The 26,304-nt window shown below is 39.5% G+C and overlaps 1 pseudogene; it reads right to left on the reverse strand.

Annotated features, from left to right (window-relative positions):
• Positions 1-24,470: 24,470 nt before the first annotated feature.
• On the reverse strand, positions 24,471-26,021 carry LOC127675460 (heat shock protein HSP 90-beta-like; annotated as a pseudogene).
• Positions 26,022-26,304: the final 283 nt, after the last annotated feature.

Consider the following 26,304-nt stretch of genomic DNA (forward strand, 5'->3'; position numbering starts at 1 on the left):
TTGGGTGTAAGTATCTGCATCTGTCTCAGTCAGCTGGTGAATGGCCTCTCAGAGGACAGCCATGCTAGGCTCCTGTCTATAAGCACATCACAGTATCAGCAATAGAGTCAGGCCTTGGTGCCCATCCACCCTCTGACCATGAGATGGATTGCAAGTCACATTTCCTTCTGTCTCTTATTCATTTTTTTTCCTGGAATTTCTTTTAGACAGGAACAATTCTGAGTCAAAAATTTTATTCTTTGTTCATAAGCCCTTCTCAGGACTTGAGACCCTGTATATCTACTGGAGGTGGGCTCTTTGAGTTCCCTCTCCCCACATTTTGACTATTTTGCATTTTGACTAAGGTCAACCCCATTGAGTCCTGAGAGTCTATCGCCTTCCAGGTCTCAGGTACATTCTAGAGGGTCCCCCAACCTCCCACACACCCCCAGAGGCTGCTTATTTCCATTTATTCTCCTGGCCCTCTAGTCATCTCTCCTGTCCCTCGCCCCCACCTCAACCTGTTTCCCCTTTCACCTCTACCTCCCCTCTCCCACAAAGGTCCCTCCTTCCCTCTGCTTACCATGGTTAGTTTGTTTCCCCATCTATGTAGGATTGAAGCATCCACACTTGGCTTTCCTTCTTCTTAACCTCCATATGGTTTGCGGGTTGTATCATGGGTATTCTAAACTTTTTGGCTAATATCCACTTATCAGTGAGGACACACCATGCATGTACATTTGGGTCTGTGTTACCCACTCAGCATGACATTTTCTAGTTCCAACCATTTTCCTGCAAAATTCATGATGTTCTCATTTTAATAGCTGAACAGTATTCCATGGTGTAAATGAACCACATTTTCTGGGTCCATTCTCAGTTGAAAGACATCGAGGTTGTTTCCAGCTTCTGGCTATTACAAATAAGTCCCCTAACAACATAATGGAAAACCTGTCCTTGTTGTATGGTGAGACATCTTTTGTGTATATGCCCAGTAGTGGTATAGCTGGGTCTTCAGGTAGAACTACTTCCAAGTTTCTGAGGAAGCACCAGATTCCAGATTTCCAGAGTTTGCCAGTTTGCCATTCTACCAGCAATGCAAAAGTGTTGCTCTTTATCCAAGTCCTCAGCAGCAAGTACTCTCACTTGAGTGTTTGATCTTAGCCATTCTCATGGATATAAGCTGGAATCTCAATGTCACTTAGGTTTGCATTTCCCTCATGGCTAAAAGCATTGAACATTTCTTTAAGTGCTTCTGGACCATTTGAGATTTATTCATTGTGAAGTCTCTGATTAGTTATGTACACCATTTTTTAACTTGTGTTATTCTACAGATGCTAACTTCTTGAGTTCTTTTTTTTGATATTTATAGTTTTTGGATATTAGCCCTCTAATAGATGTTAGTGAAAATGTTTCCCAATCTGTAGGTTGCCTATGTGTCCTATTGATGGTGTCTTCTGCCTTATAGAAGCTTTTCAATTTCATGAGGCCCCATTTATCAATTGATTATCTTAGAGTATGAGCCATTGGTGTTCTCTTCAGGAAACAGAAATACCCTGTGCCAATGAGTTCCAGGATCTTTCCCATTTTTTCTCCTATAAGATTTAGTGCATTTGGCTTTATGTTGAGGTGTTTGATCCACCTGGATTTGAGCTTTGTGCAAGGTGATAATCATGGATCTATTTTAATTCTTCTGCATACAAGACTGCCAGATATACCAGCACCAATTATTGAAAATGGTTTCTTCTCTTTCAATGTAAGTTTTTTGGCTTCTTTGTCAAAGATCAAATTTTCGTAGATGTGAGTTTATTTCTGGGTCTTCAATTCTATTCCTTTGATCCAACCAGTCCATCTCTATACCAATACCAAGCAATCTTTATCACTATTGCTTTGTGGCACAATTTACAATCAGTGGTGGTGATTCCCCCAGAAAATATTTTATTGTTGAGAGTTGTTTTGGCTATCCTGGATTTTTTCCCATATGAACTGAGAATTGCTTTTCCATGTCTGTGATGAACTGTGTTGGAATTTTTATGGTGAGTGCATTGAATCTGTAGATTGCTTTTGGTAAGGTGGCCATTTTCACTATGCTAATCCTACCAATCCATGAGCAGGGGACATCTTCCCATTTCTGAGTTTTTTTTCAGGAATTTGAACTTCTTATACAGATCCTTTACTTGTGTTGTAAGAGTTACACCAGGGTATTTTATGTTATTTGTGGCTATTGTGAAGGGTATTGTTTCCCTAATTTCTTTCTCATCCTGTTTATCATTTGTATAAAGGAAGGCTACTGATTTTTTTAAAGTTCATTTTATATCAAGCCACATTGGTAAAGATGTTTAAAAGCTATAGGAATGCTCTAGTGGAATTTTGGGGGTTGCTTATGTATACTCTCAGATAATCTGCAAATAGGGATGCTTTCACTCATTTCATTCCAATTTGTATCTCTTTGATCTCTGTTCATTGTCTAATTGCTCAAGCTAGAACTACAAGTGCTATATTTAATAGATAGGGAGAGATTGGGAAGCCTTGTCTAGTCCCTGATTTTAGTGGGATTGCTTCCAGTTACTCTCCATTTAATTTTATGTTGGCAGGTGGTTTGCTATATATTGCTTCTATCATGTTTAGTTATGTGCCATGAATTCGTGATCTCTCCAAGACGTCTAGCATGAAGGGGTGTTTTATTTTGTTGAAGGCTTTATTAAAGCATCTAATGAGATGATCATGTGACTCGTTTTCCTTGAGTTTGTTTATATAGTGCATTATGTGGATGAATTTTCCTACATTGAACTATCCCCACATTGCTAAGATGAAGCCTACTTGATGGTGGTAAATGATCGTTTGATGTGTTCTGGGATTTGGCTAGTGAAATTTTTATTGAGTATTTTTGTATAAATATTCATCAGTGAAACTGGCCTGAAGTTATCTTTCTTTGTTGGGTGTTTGTGGGCTTTAGGTATCAGAGTAATTGTGGCTTCATAGAACAAATTACATAGTGTTCCTTCTGTTTATATTTTGGAAAATAATTTAAGGAGTATTGGTATTAGGTCTTAGAGAATTCTGCACTAAAACTATCTGCCCCTTTTGGTGGGGGGGGGGTGGGAGGTTTTTTTAATGACTTCTTCTATTTCTGTAGGGGTAATAGGACTGTTTTGAGAGTTTACCTGATCTTGATTTCACTTTGGCACATGGGATCTGTCTATAAAAATCATCCATTTCATCCAGATTTTCCAGTCTTGTTGAATATAGGATTTTTGCAGTAGGATCTGATGATTTTTGAATTTCCTCAATTTCTGCTGTTATATCTCCCTTTTCAGTTCTGATTTTATTAATTTGGATACTATCTCTGTGCCCTCTAGTTAGTTTGGCTAAGGGTTTATCTATCTTGCTGATTTTCTCAAAAAACAAGCTCCTAGTTTTGTTGATTCTTTATATTATTGTCTTTGTATCTAATTGGTTGATATCAGCTCTGATTTTGATTATTTCCTGCCATGTAATCCTCTTTGGTGTGTTTGCTTCTTTTTGTTCTAGAACTTTCAGATGTACAGTTAAGTTGCTAGTGTAGGGTCTCTCCAATTCCTTTACGAAGGCACTCAGTGTTATGAAATTTCATCTTAGCAGTGCTTTCATTGTGTCCCATAAATTTGAGTATACTATGCCTTCATTTTCACTAAATTCTAGAAAGTCTTTAATTTAATAAAGTCTTTCTTTATTTCTTACCTAACCAAGTTATCTTTGAGCAGAGCATTTTTCCGTTTCCATGAATATGTGGGCTTACTGTTGTTTTGTTGTTATGAAAGAACAGCCTAAGTCTATGGTGATCTGATAGAATGCATGGGATTATTTCAAAATTCTTTAGGCTTGTTTTGTGTCCAATTACATGGTGAGTCTTGGGGAAAGTACCAAGAGGTGCTGAGAAGAAGGTATATTCTTTGGTTTTAGGTTGAAATGTTCTGTAAATATCTGTTAAAAATCATTTGTTTCAGCCGGGCAGTGGTGACGCACGCCTGTAATCCCAGCACTCTGGGAGGCAGAGACAGGCAGATTTCTGAGTTCGAGGCCAGCCTGGTCTACAGAGTGAGTTCCAGGACAGCCAGGGCTACACAGAGAAACCCTGTCTCGAAAAACAAAACAAAAAACCATTTGTCTCATACTTTCTGTTAGTTTCACTGTGTCTCTGCTTAGTTTCTGTTTCCATGATATGTTCATTGGTAAGAGCTGGATATTGAAGTCTCACACTATTATCCTGTGAGGTTCAATGCATGTTTTGAGCTTTGGTAACATTTCTTTACAAATGTGAGCCCCCTTGGATTTGAAGCATAAATGTTTAGAATTGAGAGTTCATCTTGTTGGGTTTTTACTTAGATGACTGTGAAGTGTCCTGCTCAATCTCTTTTGAAAACTTTTCACTGAAAGTCTATTTTTGAATATTAGAATGTCTACTCCAGCTTGTTTCTTAGGACTGTTTGCTTGGAATTTTTCCTAGGCTTTTGTTCTGAGGTCATGTCTGTCTTTGTCACTGAGGCATGCTTCATATATGCAACAAAATGCTGGGTCCTGTTTACCTGGTATCTGTTAGCCTATGTCTTTTTATTTAGCAATTTTGTCCATTGATGTTGAGAGACATTAAGGGCCAATGGTTGTTGTTTCCTGTTATTTTTATTGTTAAAGATAATGTTATGTGTTTGTGGTTCTCTTCCCTTGGGTTTGTTGTGAGATGATTAATTTCTTGATTTTTCTTGGGTGTAGTTTCCCTCCTTGTGTTGGAGTTTTCCCTCTATTATACTCTGTAGGGGTGGATTAGTAAAAAAAAAATAGTGCTTAAATTTGGATTTGTCATGGCATGTCTTGTATGGTGATTGAGGGTTTTGCAGGGTACAGTAGCCTGGGCTGGCATTTGTGTTCTCTTAGGGTCTGGATGACATCTGTCCAGGGTCTTCTGACTTTTAGAGTCTCTGATAAGCTGCCTGGTGTAATTCTGATAGGTCTGCTTTTATATATTACTTGACCCTTTTCCCCCATTACTACTTTTAATATTGTTTCTTTGTTCTGAGTCTTTAGTGTTTTGATTATTATATAACAGGATTTTTCATTTCTAATCCAATAGATTTGAGATTCTGTAAGCTTCTTGTACATTTATAGTCATCTCTTTCTTTAAGTTTAGGAAGTTTTCTTCTAGGATTTTGTTGAAGATACTTTCTGGCCCTTTGAGCTGGGAATCTTCACCCTCTTCTATTCCTATTATTCTCAGGTTTAATCTTTTCATTGTGTTCCAAATATCCTGCATGTTTTGGATTAGGAGCTTTTTTCACTTTGTATTTTCTTTTACCAATGTGTCAATATCTTCTATGGTATCTTCTGTGTCTGAGATTCTCCTGTCTCTGTTGGTAATGCTTGTATCTGTAGCTCCTGATCTCTTTCCTAAGTTGCCCATCTCCAAGATTGCCTCCATTTGTGTTTTCTTTATTGTTTCTATTTCCACTTTTAGGTCTTGGATCATTGTGTTCAATTTCTTCACCTGCTTGGTTGTATTTTCCAGCATTCTTTAAGCTATTTATTTGGTTCCTCTTTAAAGGGCGTCTACATGTTTGCCTGTATTCCTCCTTAAAGTCCTCTATAATCTTCATGAGTTGGGATTTTAAGTCAAAATCTTGCTTTTCATATATATTAGGGTATCCAGGGCTTGCTGTGATGGGACAAGTGGGTTGTGATGTTGTCAAATTGCATTGACTTCTGTGGCTTATGTTCCTGCACATGCCTCTTGCCATCTGGTTATCTCTGGTATTTCCTGGTCTGGGTTTCTCTGACTAGAGCCTGGCTCCTTGGAGACAGGTAGAGCTCTGTGAGGTGGGTTAGAGGCTGCTTGGGGGGCAGGTAATGCTATCTCTGGTTGCAGGGGAGGGAGTCCTCCTATGTCTCTGGTAAGAGAAGGCCTCATGAGTTCCTGGTTGGGGCAGACCACCTGTGTTTCTGGTTAGGGCAAAACTCTTGGAATATAGGCAGAGTTTGGGTTCCAGGGGCAGGATCTGCCCAAGTTGCAGATAGAGGTGTATACCAAGACTGTTCCCCTGGTGAAGGCAGATGTCCTGTGTCCCTGATTGCTGCAAATATCCTTGGAGACAGGCAGGCTCTGGGATGTGGGAGTGTATTGAGCCCTGTTCTGGGCTCCTAATTTTTATCTGTAATCCCCATCTACAGCCCCAGAAAGGAGAAGAGTATTTCTAGGCTGAGTGTTACATTCTCTCTGTGCCATCTTCCTTCTACAGGCTCATTGGTAGTCTGACATAACCCATATTTGTCTGTTTAACATCACAGGGTATCTAGCACAGCAAAGTGAAGCAATTCACAATCAAAGAGCTCTCTGGAACAACAGAGAAGGCATCTTGATAAAGAATGCATGTTGTTCTTTCAGAAGATCTGAGTTAGGTTCCTACCACCCACACCAGCTGTCTTGCAACCGATTATCTGTAACCTCAGCCATAGTTAATCCATTGCCCTCTCCTGCCCTTGACCTCTGCACACACATGTCAAACACACAAAGTCATACAGAGAGAAACATACACATTCAAACACACACACACACACACACACACACCACTGAGATTCCTAAAATAAGACAAACAAAAGAGATAACATGCAAGATGAAGTGACCTGCCATTTGTGACAGAGGAGTGCATTTCTCAGAGTGTGATAACAGATAACAGTGGCACTAGGACTAAGAAAGCACAGTCTCACCAGTAAATCCATAGCCTCAGCATCTTCTTGCTCTATGTCTGTCCTTCTGTTGCTTTTCTGAAGAACAGATGTGTGACCTCAAAGCATGCAATCTTGGTAACTCTCATATTCTTGTTGAAGGTGACAGATCAGATCATCAGCCTTAAATGCCCAATCTCTGTCAGGGGAAAAGACAAGACAATGTGGTTTATTTCTTATCATGCCATCATGCCTTCCCAGAGCAGTTATCCATAGTGGACCAGACATACCAGAGTTTATAAAGTAGAGACTTGGGTGTGAAGTTTTGTAGAGATAAACCCAGTAAATATTTTATCTTCTGTCCTATCACCTATAATAAATCCTAGTTCCCTTTTCATGACCCACGGTTAATTGTTTTACAACTTCTTTGAAAGTGCTCTGAGTAGGAGAAAATCTGGTTGCCATCTAAGAGCAATTAACTGGAGAAACTGGGGAGAATAGCAAAGTTGTCATTGCAGTTTTGACTATCAGAAAATGATCAATAGAAGCTCCATTTTTTTTTATTTTTTTATTCGATATAATTTATTTACATTTCAAGTGATTTCCCCTTTTCTAGCCCCCCCCCACTCTCCCAAAGTCCCATAAGCCCCTTCTCTTCCCCTGTCCTCCCTCCCACCCCTTCCCAGTTCCCCGTTCTGGTTTTGCCGAATACTGTTTCACTGAGTCTTTCCAGAACCAGGGACCACTCCTCCTTTCTTCTTGTATCTCATTTGATGTGTGGATTATGTTTTGGGTATTCCAGTTTTCTAGGTTAATAACCACTTATTAGTGAGTGCATACCATGATTCACCTTTTGAGTCTGGGTTACCTCACTTAGTATGATGTTCTCTAGCTCCATCCATTTGCCTAAGAATTTCATGAATTCATTGTTTCTAATGGCTGAATAGTACTCCATTGTGTAGATATACCACATTTTTTGCATCCACTCTTCTGTTGAGGGATACCTGGGTTCTTTCCAGCATCTGGCAATTATAAATAGGGCTGCTATGAACACAGTAGAGCATGTATCCTTATTACATGGTGGTGAATCCTCTGGGTATATGCCCAGGAGTGGTATAGCAGGATCTTCTGGAAGTGAGGTGCCCAGTTTTCGGAGGAACCGCCAGACTGATTTCCAGAGTGGTTGTACCAATTTGCAACCCCACCAGCAGTGGAGGAGTGTTCCTCTTTCACCACACCCTCTCCAACACCTGCTGTCTCCTGAATTTTTAATCTTAGCCATTCTGACTGGTGTAAGATGAAATCTTAGGGTTGTTTTGATTTGCATTTCCCTAATGACTAATGAAGTTGAGCATTTTTTAAGATGCTTCTCCGCCATCCGAAGTTCTTCAGGTGAGAATTCTTTGTTTAACTCTGTACCCCATTTTTTAATAGGGTTGTTCGGTTTTCTGGAGTCTAACTTCTTGAGTTCTTTATATATATTGGATATTAGCCCTCTATCTGATGTAGGATTGGTGAAGATCTTTTCCCAATTTGTTGGTTGCCGATCTGTCCTCTTGATGGTGTCCTTTGCCTTACAGAAACTCTGTAACCTTATGAGGTCCCAATTGTCAATTCTTGCTCTTAGAGCATACGCTATTGGTGTTCTGTTCAGAAACTTTCTCCTTGTACCGATGTCCTCAAGGGTCTTCCCCAGTTTCTTTTCTATTAGCTTCAGAGTGTCTGGCTTTATGTGGAGGTCCTTGATCCATTTGGATTTGAGCTTAGTACAAGGAGACAAGGATGGATCAATTCGCATTCTTCTGCAAGCTGCCCTCCAGTTGAACCAGCACCACTATTAAAGAGCTTAATAATCACAGATATAATTTTAGGAATTCTTATAGGATAATCATTAAAACTTAAGTCCTACCTGAGCATATAAGGCACCTGAAATTACAGGTATGCACAACCATGCCTGCCTCTTGTTTGACTTGGCATAATATCATTTATTGTGGCAAGAGAGATGGCTCAGTGGTTAAGAGGACTGACTGCTCTTCCAAAGGTCCTGAGTTCAAATCCCAGCAACCACATGGTGGCTCATAACCATCTGATGCACTCTTCTGGTGTGTCTGAAGACAGATACAGTGTACTTGCATAAAAAGAAATAAATGTTTAAAAAAAACAAAATCATTTATTGAAAAGTACTGACATACTGTTCAGTCAAGGGACCCATACACATATTCTTCTTTATAAATGAACTTGCACATCCTTCTGTTGTCCTCACATCTTCCATATCCACTAATGGCTGATGACTGAGTAACTGCTATGAAATCAATATGAGAACAAGCTGTTTACCCACCAATTATCTGTTCTTTTTTTTCTTAGTACAAGTCACATTTAATAGGACTAGTAGCCAAATTAGTTAGTTGTTCTAATCTCAGAGACCAGAGATCATTTTACTCATACCACCAAAACCCTTTCTTTCCTATCCATAAATATTCTCAAAAGGCTGGACCACTTATTTTTTTATTATTTTATTTATTTGTATTCCAGCCATTGCCACCTCCCAGGCCCCCATACCATAGTTCCTAATCTCTTTCTTCTTCCCTCTTACAGCTGAGAGGGTGCTCTCTCTCCCTCACCCCACATAAGGCATTCCCTTTCCCTGCCTGAGGCCTCAAGTCTCCTATGGATTAGGCAAATCTTCTACCACTGGGACCAGACCAGGCAGTCTTCGGCTATATATGTGCCAGGGACCTTGGACCATCTCAATTGGTGCCTGGTTGATGGCTCAGTCTCTGGGTCTGGGTTACTTGAGGCTGCTGGTCTTCTTATGAAGAGACAGTCAGTTTCAGCTTCTTCAATCCTTCCTCTAATTCATCCATCGGGGTCCTTGACTTCAGTACAATGGTTGGGTGTAAGTATCTGCATCTGTCTCAGTCAGCTGGTGAATGGCCTCACAGAGGACAGCCATGCTAGGCTCCTGTCTATAAGCACATCACAGTATCAGCAATAGAGTCAGGCCTTGGTGCCCATCCACCCTCTGACCATGAGATGGATTGCAAGTCACATTTCCTTCTGTCTCTTATTCATTTTTTTTCCTGGAATTTCTTTTAGACAGGAACAATTCTGAGTCAAAAATTTTATTCTTTGTTCATAAGCCCTTCTCAGGACTTGAGACCCTGTATATCTACTGGAGGTGGGCTCTTTGAGTTCCCTCTCCCCACATTTTGACTATTTTGCATTTTGACTAAGGTCAACCCCATTGAGTCCTGAGAGTCTATCGCCTTCCAGGTCTCAGGTACATTCTAGAGGGTCCCTCAACCTCCCACACACCCCCAGAGGCTGCTTATTTCCATTTATTCTCCTGGCCCTCTAGTCATCTCTCCTGTTCCTCGCCCCCACCTCAACCTGTTTCCCTTTTCACCTCTACCTCCCCTCTCCCACAAAGGTCCCTCCTTCCCTCTGCTTATCATGGTTAGTTTGTTTCCCCATCTATGTAGGATTGAAGCATCCATACTTGGTTTTCCTTCTTCTTAAGCTCCATATGGTTTGCGGGTTGTATCATGGGTATTCTAAACTTTTTGGCTAATATCCACTTATCAGTGAGGACACACCATGCGTGTACATTTGGGTCTGTGTTACCCACTCAGCATGACATTTTCTAGTTCCAACCATTTTCCTGCAAAATTCATGATGTTCTCATTTTAATAGCTGAACAGTATTCCATGGTGTAAATGAACCACATTTTCTGGGTCCATTCTCAGTTGAAGGGCATCTAGGTTGTTTCCAGCTTCTGGCTATTACAAATAAGTCCCCTAACAACATAATGGAAAACCTGTCCTTGTTGTATGGTGAGACATCTTTTGTGTATATGCCCAGTAGTGGTATAGCTGGGTCTTCAGGTAGAACTACTTCCAAGTTTCTGAGGAAGCACCAGATTCCAGATTTCCAGAGTTTGCCAGTTTGCCATTCTACCAGCAATGCAAAAGTGTTGCTCTTTATCCAAGTCCTCAGCAGCAAGTACTCTCACTTGAGTGTTTGATCTTAGCCATTCTCATGGATATAAGCTGGAATCTCAATGTCACTTAGGTTTGCATTTCCCTGATTACTAAAAACATTGAACATTTATTTTATCAAAGATTAAGTATTCATAGATGTGAGCTTATTTCGGTGTCTTCAATTCTGTTCCTTCCATCTACCATTCTATCTCCATACCAACACCAAGCAGTCTTTATCACTATTGCTTTGGAGCATACTTTACAATCAGAAGTGGTGATTCCCACAGAAAACATTTTATTGTTGAGAGTTTGTTTTTTCCCATATGAAGTTGAGAATGGCTTTTCCATGTCTGTGATGAACTGTGTTGGAATTTTTATGGTGATTGCATTGAATCTGTAGATTGCTTTTGGTAAGATGGACACTTTAACTATGGGAAGCTTGGACATTGAAAACAAGAAATGTACACAACTTGTCTGCTCCTCTGAAGACCCCACAGTCTGAAGGCCTCCCAGGAGTTTGACTGCATGCAGAGCAATAGGTAAGGTACCCTCCTGAACAACTGCAGCAGCTGGGAACCACAAGGAGTCCAGCTCACTTGGGACTCATCTCTCCCAAAAATCCCTCACACCTGAATTCCACTCCCTTGGACCTTCTTCTGGGGCAGATTACCAGCTTGTCTACTCTGAAGACATCACAGTCTGAAAGCCTCCCAGAAGTTCTGCAGCATGCAGGACAATAGGGCAACTGTCTTGTGGCCTCCCAGGAGCTTTGCTGCACCCAGGACAACTAACCCCAGAATCTGAAGGCCTCCCAGGATTTCTGCTGCACAAAGGGCAACAGACCCCACCCTCTGAAGTCTTCCAAGGAGAACAGCTTCACTCTGGGCAGCAACTTGACTATTCCTCTGAAGACCCAACAGTCTGAAAGCCTTCCAGGAGATCTGTTGCACGCATGGCGACAGGTAAGTAGCTTGTTTGCCCCTCACAATCTGAAGGCCTCACAGGAGGTCTGCTACAGCCAGGGCCACAGGACTCTCAGAAAACCTGAAACAATGGAGAGACACAGGAAGCAGGCTCCCAGACCACTTAACACCAGAGATCACCAGATGGCAAGAGACAAGCACAAGGCCATAAGCAACAGAAGCCAATATACTTTGGTAACATCAGAACCCAGTTCTCCCACCACAGAAAGTTATGGATACACCAACATACCTGAAAATCTGGAATCTGAGCTAAAATCTTATCTCATGAAGATAATAGAGTCCTTTGAGTAGGATATAAGTAACTGACTGAAAGAAATACAGGACAACACAGGTAAACAGGTAGAAGTCCTTAAAGAATAAACAAACCTCTTAAGAAAATACAGGAAAACAGAATCAAACTGGTAAAAGAATTGAATAAAGCAGTCCAACTGGAAGTAGAAACAATAAAGAAAACACAAATGGAGGCAAACCTTGAAATGGAAAAATCTACAAAAGTGGTCAGTAATTACAGATCACCAATAGAATGTAAGAGATAGAAAAGAGAATATCAGGTGTAGAAGACACCTTAGAAGATATTGTCACAATTAGCAAAGAAAAAATCAAAACATAACAAACTCCTAAAACAAAAATCCTAGAAATACAGGACATAATGAAAAGACCAAATCTAAGAATAATAGGAATATAGGAGAGTGAAGACTCCCAGTTCAAAGGACCCAAAAACATCTGTATCAAAATCATACAAGAAATCATTCCTAACCTAAAGAAAGAGATGGCCATTAATGTACAAGAAGCCTATAAAACACTAAATACATTAGACCAGAAAAGAAAATCCTCTCATCACACAATGATTGAAACAATAAATGCATAGAACAAAGAAAAAATGGATATTAAAAGCTGTGAGGGAAAAACGGCAAATAATATATAAAGGTAGATCTATCAGAATTACATCAGACTTCTCAACGTAGACACTAAAAGCCAGAAGACCCAGGACAGAGGTCATGCAGACCATAAGAAAACCAAAAAGCCAGTCCAGGCAACTATACCCAGCAAAACTCAATCAACATAGATGGAGAAAGCAAAATATTCCATGATAAAACCAAATATAAATTATTGCTATTTACCAATCCACGCCTACAGAGAATTCTAGAAGGGAAGCTCCACCGCAAGGAGGGTATCTGCACAAAAAAAACAACACGATATTAATCATCTCACAACAAAGCAAAAAGGACAGAAACATATGCACATAATGCCAAGTACAACAACAAACATAACAGGAATTAACAATCAACTGTCTTTAATATCTCTCAATATCAACAGACTCAATTCTCCAATAAAAAGGCAGAAGCTAACAGACTGGATACACAAACAGGATCCAGCATTTTGCTGCATACAAGAAACACACCTTAGGTCTGGGTCACTGCCATGAACAGACCTTAGGCGCAAACTCATCAGCCAGTCCCACAACACCCAGAAGAAGCTCCACTCCAAGGCATTCTAACACACCCAGAATTATAGGATCAGAGATGAGGAAGACACAACATCCATCCCATCACAGGGAGTAACTGGGATTAGGGGGACCCAGGCACTCAGGAACTCCAGCAAACCAGTGGCTGCGGTTCCTTCTGCTCTGTCTGAGCAGACCTTGCACTCAAACTCCTTAGCCAGTCCCACAACACACAAAGGAAGCTCCAATCCTAGGTGCATTTACAAGTGCAAGGTCACAGGCTCCCAGGAGCTTGGTCAGACCATGATCTCAGGGTCTCAGAGGAAGGTTGACTCCCAGGAGCTTGGACACACCCAGGAGGATCTCAAGATCACAGGATCTCAGAATAAAAGGATCACTGAGACAGCTTGACCCTGAGGAATTCTGACACAACCAGGATAACAGGAAGGACAGGCTCCAGTCAGATATAGTGAGAGCTGATAGCACTAGAGATAACCAGATGGTGAGAGGCAAGCTTAAGAACATAAGCAACAAAAACCAAGGTCACTTGACATCATCAGAACTCAGTTCTTCCACTATAGCAAGTCCTGGATACACTGTCACTGCAGAAAAGCAAGATTCAGATCTAAAATCACTTCAGATGATGATGATGGAGGTCATTAAGAAGGATATAACTCCCTTAAAGAAATACAGGAGAAAACAGGGAAACAGGTGGAAGCCCTTAATGAGGAAACACAAAAATAAATTAAGGAATTACAGGAAAACTCTATCAAACAGATGAAGGAAATGAACAAAACCATCCAGGATCTAAAAATGGAGCTAGTAACAATAAAGAACCCACAAAGAGAGACAACTCTGGAGATAGTAAACCTTAAAAAGTGATCAGGAGTCATAGATGCAAGCATCACCAACAGAATACAAGAGATAGAAGAGAGAATCTCAGGTGCAGAAGATACAATAGAAAACATTGACACAAGAGTCAAGGAAAATGCAAAAGACAAAAAGCACCTAACCCAAAACATCCAGGATATCCAGGACACAATGAAAAGACCAAGCCTAAGGATAATAGTTCAAGAAGAGAACAACAATTCCCAACTTAGAGGTCCAGTAAATATCTTCAACAGAATTTTTATTTTATTTTATTTAGTTAGTTAATTGGTTACTTATCATTTTTATTCAATATATTCTTTACTTACATTTCAAATGATTGTCCCTTTCCTGGATTCCCCCCTCCCCAAAAGTCCCATAAGCCCTCTTCCCTCCCTCTGTTCTCCAATTCACCCCTTTCCCACTTCCCTGTCTTGGTATTCCCTGTCTTGGTGTCATTCTGATTTGGAAATCCAGGACAAAATGAGAAGACCAAACCTAAAGATTATAGGTATAGAAGAGAACAAAGATTTCCAGCTTGAAGATTTCCAGCTTAAAGGGACAGTAAATGTCTTCAACAAAATTATAGAAGAAAACTTCCTTAATCTAAAGAAAGAGATGCCCATGAACCTACAAGAAGCCTACAGAACTCCAAATAGATGTGATCAGAAAAGAAATTCCTCCTGTCAGATAATAATTAAAATGCCAAATGCACTAAACAGAGAAAGAATATTAAAAGCAGTAAGGGAATAAGGTCAAGTAAGATATAAAGGTAGACCTATCAGAATTACGCCAGACTTCTCACCAGAGACTATGAAAGCCAGAAAAGCCTGGGCAGACCTCATACAGACCCTAAGGGAACACAAATGTCAACCCAGGCTGTTATACCCAGCAAATCTCTCAGTTACCATAGATGGAGAGACCAAGGTATTCCATGACAAAAGCAAATTTACACAGTATCTTTCCACAAACCTAGCCTTTCAAAAGATAATGAATGGAAAGCACCAACAAAAGGAGGGAAACTACACACTTGAAAAAGCAAGAAATTAATCTTCTTTCAACAAACCCGAAAGAAGATAACCACACAAATATAAAAATTACATTAAAAAATACAGGAAGCAACAATCACTATCTGCCCACCCCCTCTATCTCTTTCTCTGTCTGTTTGTCTGACTGGTTTTTTTGAGGAAGAGTTTCTCAGTGGAGCACTGGCTGTTCTGCAACTCACTCTGTAGACCAGGCTGGCCTCAAACTCAGAAATCTGCCTGCCTCTCAAATATCTCTTTTTTATTAGATATATTCTTTATTTATATTTCAAATGATTTCCCTTTCCTGGTTGTCCCATCTCCAACAGTACCATAAGCCCTCTCCCCTCCCCTTAGAGATCCCTTAAAGATGGACCCTTAATATCTCTTAACATCAATGGATTCAATTCCCCAATATAAATACACAGACTAACAGACTGGATACATAATCAGGACACAACATTTTGCTGCATACAGGAAATGCATCTCAGTGTCAAAGACAAACACTACCTCACAATAAAAGGCTTGAAAACTATTTTCCAAGCAAATGGTCCCAGGAAACAAGCAGGAGTACCCATTCTAATATCCGATAAAATAGACTTAGAACCAAACATCATCAAAAAACACACAGAAGGACACTATACTCATCAAAGGAAAAATCTACCAAGAACTCTCAATTCTGAACATCTATGCTCCAAATAAAGGCACCCTCATTCACAAAAGAAAATTAGTAAAGCTCAAATCACACATCACACCTCACACAATAATTGTGGGTGACTTCAACACTCCACTCTCCTCAATGGACAGATCGGGGAAACCAATTAAACAGAGACACAGTGAAACTAACAGAAGTTTTGGACCAAGTGGATTTAATAGATATCTACAGAACATTTCATCCTAAATCAAAAGAATATACCTTCTTGTCAGCATCTCATGGTACCTTCTCCAAAATTGACCAGATAATTGGTCACAAAAGGGACCTGAGCAGATATAAGAAGAACAAATTAATCCCATGCCTATCAGACTTCTTTTTTTAATTTATTGATATATTATTTATTTACATTTCAAATGATTTCCCCTTTTCTGGACCCCCACTCCCCGAAAGTCCCATCAGTCCCTTTCCCTCCCCCTGTTTTCCCACCAAACCCTTCCCACTTCCCTGTTCTGATTTTGTTCAATACTGCTTAACTGAGTCTTTCCAGAACAAGGGGCCACTCCTCCGTTCTTCTTGTACCTCATTTGATGTGTGGATTGTGTTTTGGGTATTCCAGTTTTCTAGGTTAATATCCACTTATTAGTGAGTGCATACCATGATTCATCTTTTGCTTCTGGGTTACCTCACTTAGTATGATATTCTCCAGCTCCATCCATTTGCCAAAGAATTTCATGAATTCATTGTTTCTAATAGCTGAATAGTACTCCATTGTGTAGATATACCACATTTTTTGCATCCACTCTTCTGTTGAGGGACCTGGGTCCTTTCCAACTTCTGGCAATTATAAATAGGACTGCTATGAACATAGTAAAACATGTATCCTTATTACATGCTGGGGAATCTTTTGGGTATATGCCCAGGAGTGGTATAGCAGGATCTTCTGGAAGTGAGGTGCCCAGTTTTCGGAGGAACCGCCAGACTGATTTCCAGAGTGGTTGTACCAATTTGCAACCCCACCAGCAGTGGAGGAGTATTCCTCTTTCTCCACATCCTTGCCAACACCTGCTGTCTCCTGAATTTTTAATCTTAGCCATTCTGACTGGTGTAAGGTGAAATCTCAGGGTTGTTTTGATATGCATTTCCCTAATGACTAATGAAGTTGAACATTTTTTAAGATGTTTCTCCACCATCCGAAATTCTTCAGGTGAGAATTCTTTGTTTAACTCTGTACCCCATTTTTTAATAGGGTTGTTTGGTTTTCTGGAGTCTAACTTCTTGAGTTCTTTATATATATTGGATATTAGCCCTCTATCTGATGTAGGATTGGTGAAGATCTTTCCCGATTTGTTGGTTGCCGATTTGTGCTTTTGATGGTGTCCTTTGCCTTACAGAAACTTTGTAATTTTATGAGGTCCCATTTGTCAATTCTTGATCTTAGAGCATAAGCTATTGGTGTTCTGTTCAAAAACTTTCTCCCTGTACAGATGTCCTCAAGGGTCTTCCCCAGTTTCTTTTCTATTAGCTTCAGAGTGTCTGGCTTTATGGGGAGGTCTTTGATCCATTTGGATTTGAGCTTAGTTCAAGGAGACAAGGATGGATCAATTCGCATTCTTCTGCATGGCCCCTTTGTCGAGGATCAAGTGGCCATAGGTGTGTGGGTTCATTTCTGGATCTTCAATCCTGTTCCACTATCAGACTTCTTAAGCCTTAATGAGGATTCTATACGAATTCCTGAAATTATATCTGTGATTATTAAGCTCTTTTTTTATTGTGACTGATATTAGTTCCTTTTGTGATAGTCAAAACTACAATGAGAATTCTGCTATTCTCCCAAGTGTTACCAGTTAATTGCTCTTAGATAGTAACCAGAGTTTCTCCTACTCAGAGCACATCCCAAACAGTTGTAAAACAATTAACCAAAGGTCATAAACAGAAAACTAACAATTTACAATAGGTGCTAGGACAGATAATTTCTGTGTTTACCTACCCAAAACGTCATTACTAACTTAATTATTGTTTTAAGCCTTCAGTGAACCTGTGGACCTTTGACAGGTGATACATGTTTAGCCAGATAATTACTCCTAATGGATATGTATGCAAACATTCAGTTTTGTAAACTTCTATTTCAATTTGTGATTTGAATTTATTTATGAGCTTGTGATGAACTTTTACCATGTGATCATGTATTCTGAAAATTGTTTAAGTGCTGAGGACAAAGAGTCAGAACTAAGCTGAAATCAATTGAGCTGTGAGAGGGAACTGAGCTGAGAAGTTTTTAGCTAGAAAACTTTTTAGAGAGAACTGAACTCAAGAAGAATTTAGGAGTATAGGCATAGCAGTTGGAGAAAGTGCTCTGACAGTAAGAGCATTATTGTGACATCACAAGGGCAAGATTAGAAGGAGAATACAGAATGGAATAACTTAAAAAATATAGGTAACAAAAGAATCTAAGAGAGCAATGTGCAGAATTCAGCGTGAAAGAAGAAAAAAGAAGCTTCAGAGAGCAGAAGAAGCAGACAGGTCATTCCTGACCAAGGTACAGAACAGGTTAAGAAATTAATAAATTAATAACAAGTCAGGTTTAGGCTTATTAAAAGGAAGAAGGCTTTTTTCTTACAAACTTGGGTTTAATTCATTTAGTGTTAAACAGGTAGAAGCTTTATGTTTCAATATGCAATAAAGATTGGAGCTCATTTTTCACTCAGAATAATTGAGTTCTTTCAGTACTGATGCTTGCTCTTTTCCTCCATATGCATATGTAAGTATGGATGTGTGTGTTTAAGTATGTAATTGTGAGAATGCATGGAAGCTGGGCCCAACTGGTTTGAATGGAAATGCATAAATGCACATGTGTGAATCTGCGTATGAACTTACGTGAGTTTATGCATATTTGCCTTGTAAATATTTTTCCTTCTGCAAGAATTATTTTCTTCTCCTGGTTCAATAGAAGTTTATTGCTCCAAATTTCCCTCTAGCCTGAAGAACAAGAGGCATCTGGACAAAAGGGAAAAATGCTCTAGCATTTCATCCTTTACTTACTCTCCTGCTGGTTTAAGATGAGGGGCTAAGCTCCAGAGACTGCAGTTTCTGGCATCAGAGGAAGGCAGGTCAGCTACAGTAAGTAGCATAGTAACTTAGACTTAGATAAGTAAACTTTTCATTATTATGCAGCAACCATAAGTATCTCGTAAAATAATGTCTTACCCTCCTCCAAGGCTTTTTCCTATCTGCTGCCTCAAGAAGAACCAACAAGAAAGAAGAACCCCTGAAGGGACTGCCACCCCCTCAGCAGGTTATGAACCCAAATGATTTGACAGATATCTACAAAACATTTCACGATAAAAACAATATTTTTTCTTTTCAGCACCTGATGTCACCTTCTCCAAAACTGACCATATAATTGATCACAAAACAAGCCTCATCAGATGCAAAAAGATGGAAATAATCCAATGAATCCTATCAGATGACCATGGACTAAGGCTACACTTTAGTGATAACAAAAATAACAAAAGGCCTACATTTACATGGAAACTGAACAACTCTCTACCCAATGATAACTTAGTCAAGGAAGAAATAATGAAAGAAATTAAAGACTTTCTGGAATTCAATAAAAAAGATGACACAGCATACCCAAACTTTTGGGGACACAATGAAGCTAATGCTAAGAAGAAATATCATAGAACTAAGTGCCCTGGTAAAGAAATTGAAGAGATCATACATTAGCAACTTAATAGCACAGCTAAAAGCTCTAGAACAAAAAGAAACAAACACAAACAAGAGGAAAAGATGGCAGGAAATATTCAAACACAGGGCTCAAATGAACCAAATAGAAACAGAGAGAAAGATAGAAAGAATCAACAAAAACTTTGTAGTTTTATGAGGTCCCATTGGTCAATTCTTGATCTTAGAGCATAAGCTATTGGTGTTCTATTCAGGAACTTTTCCCCTGTGCCCATGTCCCCGAGGGTCTTCCCCAGTTTCTTTTCTATTAGTTTCAGTGTGTCAGGTTTTATGTGGAGGTCCTTGATCCATTTGGAGTTGAGCTTAGTACAAGGAGATAAGAAGGGTTCGATTCGAATTCTTCTGCATGCTGACCTCCAATTGAACCAGCACCATTTGTTGAAAAGGCTATCTATTTTCCAATGGATGCTTTCAGCTCCTTTGGCGAAGATCAAGTGACCATGGGTGTGTGGGTTCATTTCTGGGTCTTCAATCCTATTCCATTGATCCGGCTCCCTGACATTGTATCAATACCATGCATTGAGTTTGTAGCCAGCCACTTTGCTGAAGTTGTTTATCAGCTGTAGGAATTCTCTAGTAGAGTTTTTAGGGTCACTTAAGTATACTATCATATCATCTGCAAATAGTGATAGTTTGACTTCTTCCTTTCCAATTTGTATCCCTTTGACTTCCCTATGTTGTCTAATTGCTCTAGCTAGGACTTGAAGAACTATATTGAAAAGATACGGAGAGAGGGGGCAGCCTTGTCTAGTCCGTGATTTTAGTGGGATTGCTTCAAGTTTCTCTCCATTTAGTTTGATGTTGGCTACCGGTTTGCTGTATTTTTGCTTTCACTATGTTTAGATATGGGCCTTGAGTTCCTGTCCTTTCCAAGACTTTTAGCATGAAAGGATGCTGAATTTTGTGAAATGCTTTTTCAGCATCTAATGAAATGATCATGTGTTTTTTTTTCTTTGAGTTTGTTTATATAGTGGATAGCATTTATGGATTTCCTTATATTGAACCATCCCTGCATCCCTGGGATGTAGCCTACTTGATCATGGTGAATGATCACTTTGATGTGTTCTTGGATTCGGTGGGCAAGAATTTTATTTAGTATTTTTGCATTGATATTCATAAGGGAAATTGGCCTGAAATTCTCTTTCTTAATTGGATCTTTGTGTGGTTTTGGTATTAGCATAATAGTGGCTTCGAAGAAAAAGTTGGGTAGTGTTCCTTCTGTTTCTATTTGGTGGAAAAGTTTGAAGAGTATTGGTGTTAAGTTTTATTTGAAGGTCTGATAGAATTCTGCACTGAAATCATCTGGTCCTGTGCTTTTTTTGGTCGGAAGCCTATCTATGACCCCTTCTATTTCTTTAGGAGTTATGGGTCTGTTTAGATGGTCTATTTGATCCTGGTTTAATTTTGGTAATTGATATCTGTCTAAGAAAATGTCCATTTCCTCCAGATTCTCCAGTTGTGTTGAGTACAGATTTGTGTAGTAGAATCTGATGATTTTTTGAATTTCCTCGGTTTCTGTTGTAATATCTCTGTTTTCATTGCTAATAGTGTTAATTTAGTTACACCGAAAGTAATAGAAAAGAAACTAGGGTGGACCCTTGAGAACATGGGTACAGGGGAAAAGTTCCTGAACAGAACACCAATAACTTATGCTCTAAGATCAAGAATTGACAAATGAGACCTCATAAAATTACAAAGTTTCTGTAAGGCCACAGACACTTTCAAAAGGACAAAACGTCAACCAACAGATTGGGAAAGGATCTTCACCAACCCTAAATCTAACAGAGGGCTAATATCTAATATATACAAAGAACTCAAGAAAGTAGAACCCAGAGAAACAAATAACCCCATTAAAAAGTGGGATATGGAGCTAAACAAAGAATTTTCACATGAAGAACTTCGGAGAGCTGAGAAACACCTTAAGAAATGTTCAACATCATTAATCATTAGGGAAATGCAAATCAAAACAACCCTGAGATTTCACCTCACACCAGTCAGAATGGCTAAGGTCAAAAACTAAGGAGACAGCAGGTGTTGGCTAGGATATGGAGAAAGAGGAACACTCCTCCACTGCTGGTGGGATTGCAAGATGGTGCAACCACTCTGGAAATCAGTCTGGCTGTTCCTCAGAAAACTGGGCATGACACTTCCTGAGGACCCGGTTATACCACTACTGGGCATATACCCAGAGGATTCTTCAGCATGCAATAAAGACACTTGCTCCACTATATTCATAGCAGCCCTATTTGTAGTAGCCAGAAGCTGGAAAGAACCCAGGTGTCCTTCAACGGAGGAATGGATAAAAAAAAATGTGGTATATTTACACAATGGAATACTATACAGCCATTAGAAACATTGAATTCATGAAATTCTTAGACAAATGGATGGAGCTGGAAAACATCATACTAAGTGAGGTAACCCAGTCTTAAAAGATCAATCATGGTATGCACTCACTGATAAGTGGATATTAGCCTAGAAACTTTGAATGCCCAAGACATAATCCACATATTAAATGATGTCCAAAAAGAATGGAGGAGTGGCACCTGGTTCTGGAAAGACTAAGTGCAAGAGTATATGTGAATTCTATAACAGGGAAGTGGGAAGCATTAGATGGAGGAACAGGGGGAGGGAAGAGGGCTTATGAGACTTGCGGGGAGTCGGGACCCAGGAAAGGGGAAATCATTTGAAATGTAAATAAAAATATATCAATAAAAAATAAAATAAAAAAGAAAGATTCAACAAAACCAAAAACTGTTTCTTTGAGAGAATTGACAAGATAGATAACTTCCCATCCAAACTAATTAAAGGGTCCAGAGATAATATCCAAATTAACAAATCAGAAAAAGGAAAGGGAGACAGAAAAACAGAAACTGAAGAAATTTAAAAAAAATTATCAGATTCTACTACAAAAGCCTATACTCAACAAAACTGGGTGATCTAGATGAAAGGAATAATTTTCTAGACAGCTACCATAAATCAAAGTTAAATCGAGAGCAGGTAAACTATCTAAACAGGCCCAGATCCCCTTAGCAATCCTTCTAAGAAGAAGTCCTTAAAAACCTCCCAACAGGGCTCGGAGAGATGGCTCAGTGGTTAAGAGCACTGACTGCTCTTCCAGAGATCCTGAGTTCAATTCTCAGCAAACACATGGTCGCTCACAACCATCCCTAATGAGGTCTGGTGCCCTATTCTGGTGTGATTGAAGAGAGCAATGGAGGTGTACTCATATGCATAAAATAAATAAATAAATAAATAAATAAATAAATAAATAAATAAATAAATAAATAAATAAATAAATAGGTCTTTTTAAAAACCCCACAGGGTCAGAAGGCTTGAGTACAGAATTCTAGCAGACCTTCACAAAAGAGCTAATACCAACAAGCCACAAACTATTCTATAAAATAGAATCTACCTAATTGATTCTATGAAGCCATAACTAATTTACTCTGATACCTAAAGCATACAAGGATTCAACAAAAAAGAGAACTTCAGACCAATTTGCTTATGAATATTGATGCAAAAATACTCAATAAACTCTTCAAAAACTGAATCCAAGAACACATCAAAACCATCATTGATCTCAATCAAGTAGGCTTCATCCCAGGGATGAAAAGTTGGTTCAACATACAAAACTCTAATAATATAATCCCCTACATAAAGAAACTCCAAGAAAAAAAATCACATGATCATCAAATGAGATGCTGAAAATGCATTTGACAAAATATAAACACCTTAATGTTAAAAGTATAAGATAGATCAGGAATTCAAGGCCCATACCTAAACATAATAAAAGCAATATACTACAAACCAACAGCCAATATCAAAGTAAGTGCAGAGTTACTTGAAGCAGTCCCACTTAAAATCAGTGGCAAGACAAGGGTGCCCACTCTCTCGGTATCTTCAATATAAAACCTGAGGTCCTAGCTAGAGCAATAAGACAACAAAAGGAGATCAAGGGCATATAAATTATCAAGGAAGAAGTTAAACTATCACTTTTTACAGATGATATGATAGTATACATAAGTAATCCCCCAAAATCTACCAGAATAGCTTCTATAACTGATAAATAACTTCAGCAAGGTGGGTGGATATAAAATTAACTCAAATCAGTAGCCTTCCTTTATACAAATGATAAATGGCAGAGAAAGAAATTAGAGAAATGACACCCTCACCTTAGTCACAAATAATATAAAATATCTTGGTGTGACTCTAAACAAGTAAAAGATCTGTATGACATGAACTACAAGTCTCTAACTAAAGAAATCAAAGAAGACCTTAGAAAATGCAGAAATCTCCCATGCTCATGGATTCGTAGAATTAACATAGTAAAAATGCCCATCCTACTAAAAGCAATCCGCAGATTCAGTGCAATTGCCATCAAAATTCCAATACAATTCTTCAAAGACATGGAAAGAAAAATTCTCAAATTCTTTTAGAAAAACAAAAAGCTTAGGGTAACCAAAACAATTAGCAACAATAAAAGATCGTCTGGCGAGGGGACCACAATCTCTGACCTCAAGCTATGATACAGAGTAATAGTGATAAGAACTCCATAGTATTGATAGATAGCCAGATTGATCAATGGAGTAGAATTGAGGACCCAGATATATAGCCACAAACGTACAGACACTTGATCTTTCACAAAAAAGCCAAGAATACACCAAAATGGTGCTGGTCTAATTGGCAGTTGGTATTAGAAAAAATGAAACTAGATACATATTTGTCACCTTGCACAAAGCTGAAGTCCAAGTGGATTAAGGACCTCAACATAAAACAAGATAGACTGAATCTATTAGAAGAGAAAGTGAGAAAGAGCCTTGAACTAGTTGGGACAAGGGACATTTCATTTTTTTTTAAACTGTGCCTTTTTTATTTTGCATACTTTTAATTTCAAAACAAAATAAACAGACAAAAAAAACCCACCACAATACACAACATGGGTATTCCTCGCTATTCTGTGGGAGGTTATCTTCCTGCCTTAAGGCACAAGAACAGGATATAAGAGATCCTTATAGACATGAGCAGAAAGCCAAGTGTGTCTGGACAGTCAAGGCTGCTGGGGGAGCCACAAGGATACTATACAGAGGCCAGGGCTTCCTAGAGTCTTTAATCTACTTCAGTGTGAGAGGCATCCTGATCACCTTCCAGTGGGAGGATCTCATCAGGAACAGCAGCACTAGGCTCTTCCACAGTGACTTCATCTTCATTTATGCCCATGCCTAGTTTAATCATGCAGTAGATGTAGTTGGAGTGGGTTTGGGGATCCTCAAGTGAGAAACCAGAGGAACACAGAGTAGTTTCAAACAGTAGCACAGCCAGGTCCTTGACAACTTTGGCCTTTTTTTCTGCCTCATCTTTCTACCACAGGGTCTCCACAATGGAGTGGTCAGGGTTGCTCTCTATGTGTTTTTCGGCCATCATGTAACTGATTGTAGAGTTGTCTCATAGTTCCTGGGCCTTTATGATGTGTTCCATGTTGGCTGTCCAGACATAAGTGCTAGTCACAATGCAGCAGGGTGAAGACACACTGTTGGAGATTGCCACTCTTTCAATCTTCTTGTCCAAGATCTCCTTCATGAGCTTCATTAGTTGTATCATCTCCAGACAGAGAGGTGTGATAGCAAAGGAGCTCAGGGGGGTGGTGACAGTGGAATCTTCATGAATTCCAAGCTTTAAATTCCTGTAGCATACCCCATAGAACTTCTTATAATTCTCTTCATCTTTAGCCAACTCAGAGAACAGATCAAGGCCCTTCTTCACCATATTTTGGTGGATGACATTCAGGAACTTATTCTGTTGAAACATTTCTTGGGAGATGTTCAGAGTCAGGTCTTCAGAGTCAACCACACCATGGATAAAGTTGAGGTACTCGGGTATCAGCTCATCACAGCTGATGAACACATGACAGATATACAATTTGATGTTGTTCTTCTTGGACTCAAAAAGGTCAAAGGGAGCTCGCCTCAGAATGAAGAGCAATGCCCTGAATTCCAACTGACCTTCCATAGAGAAGTGCTTGACTGGCAAGTGGTCTTCCCAATTTTTGGTGAGACTCTTATAGAATTCACTGTATTCCTCTTGAGTGATGTCATCTGGATTTCTGGTCCAGATAGGCTCCCTCTTATTCAGCATTTCCTGGTCAATGTACTTTTCCTTGATCTTCTTTGTTTTCTTTATTTCTTTGCTTCTGTCATCTTCCTCATCAGAGCCCACATCTTCAATCTCAGGCTTCTCATACTCCTTATCTTTCTCCTCCATCTCACCTTTGTCTTTCTGTGCCTCATCATCACTGATCTCCTTCTTTCAATCCTTCTCCAAGTAGAGTGTAATGGGATAGCCCATGAACTGTGAGTGTCTCTTGACTTTTTTGACCCTCCTCCACTCTAAATATTCTGTTTGGTCTTCTTTGAGGTAAAGAATCACTTTGGTATTTTCTTGGTGCATTGGTTGGAAAGTGCGACTATCCTTCACACACGAGAACTGACTTGGAGGTAAAGGGGATACCCTCTGGAATATGTGTGTGCCTGCCGGTGTCTTTGCTGTCCTGAGTGTCTGACCTGTACTGTTTTGGGAATCTGAATCTGAGGAGATGTGCACTTTTGTTGGGCAGCTGTTCTTTCGGATCGTGAGAACCAGAAGACCTTGATGAGTAGACATGTTCAGTAGACCACAGACTGCAAATCTGGGAGACATTCCAGGAAGTTTTGGGGAACTCCAGGGATGCCTGAAAGATTCCCAGCTGAGTGTTGGAGAGGACACAGTAGTTCTACTGAATTGGAGAACTTATACGCCCGGCAGTCTGCTTTTCTGATCTGGTTCTGCCCTTCTTGGTGGAGGCAAGTACTTTTCAGTTTTCTGTGTCTTTGTCTACAGTTTGACCACTAGAGAAGTACCATGGTTTGTGTTCTGTCTGTCTCACCATTTGTCAAAGTCTTAGTCT

Source organism: Apodemus sylvaticus, chromosome X (assembly GCF_947179515.1).
Source record: "Apodemus sylvaticus chromosome X, mApoSyl1.1, whole genome shotgun sequence".
Lineage (NCBI taxonomy): Eukaryota > Metazoa > Chordata > Mammalia > Rodentia > Muridae > Apodemus > Apodemus sylvaticus.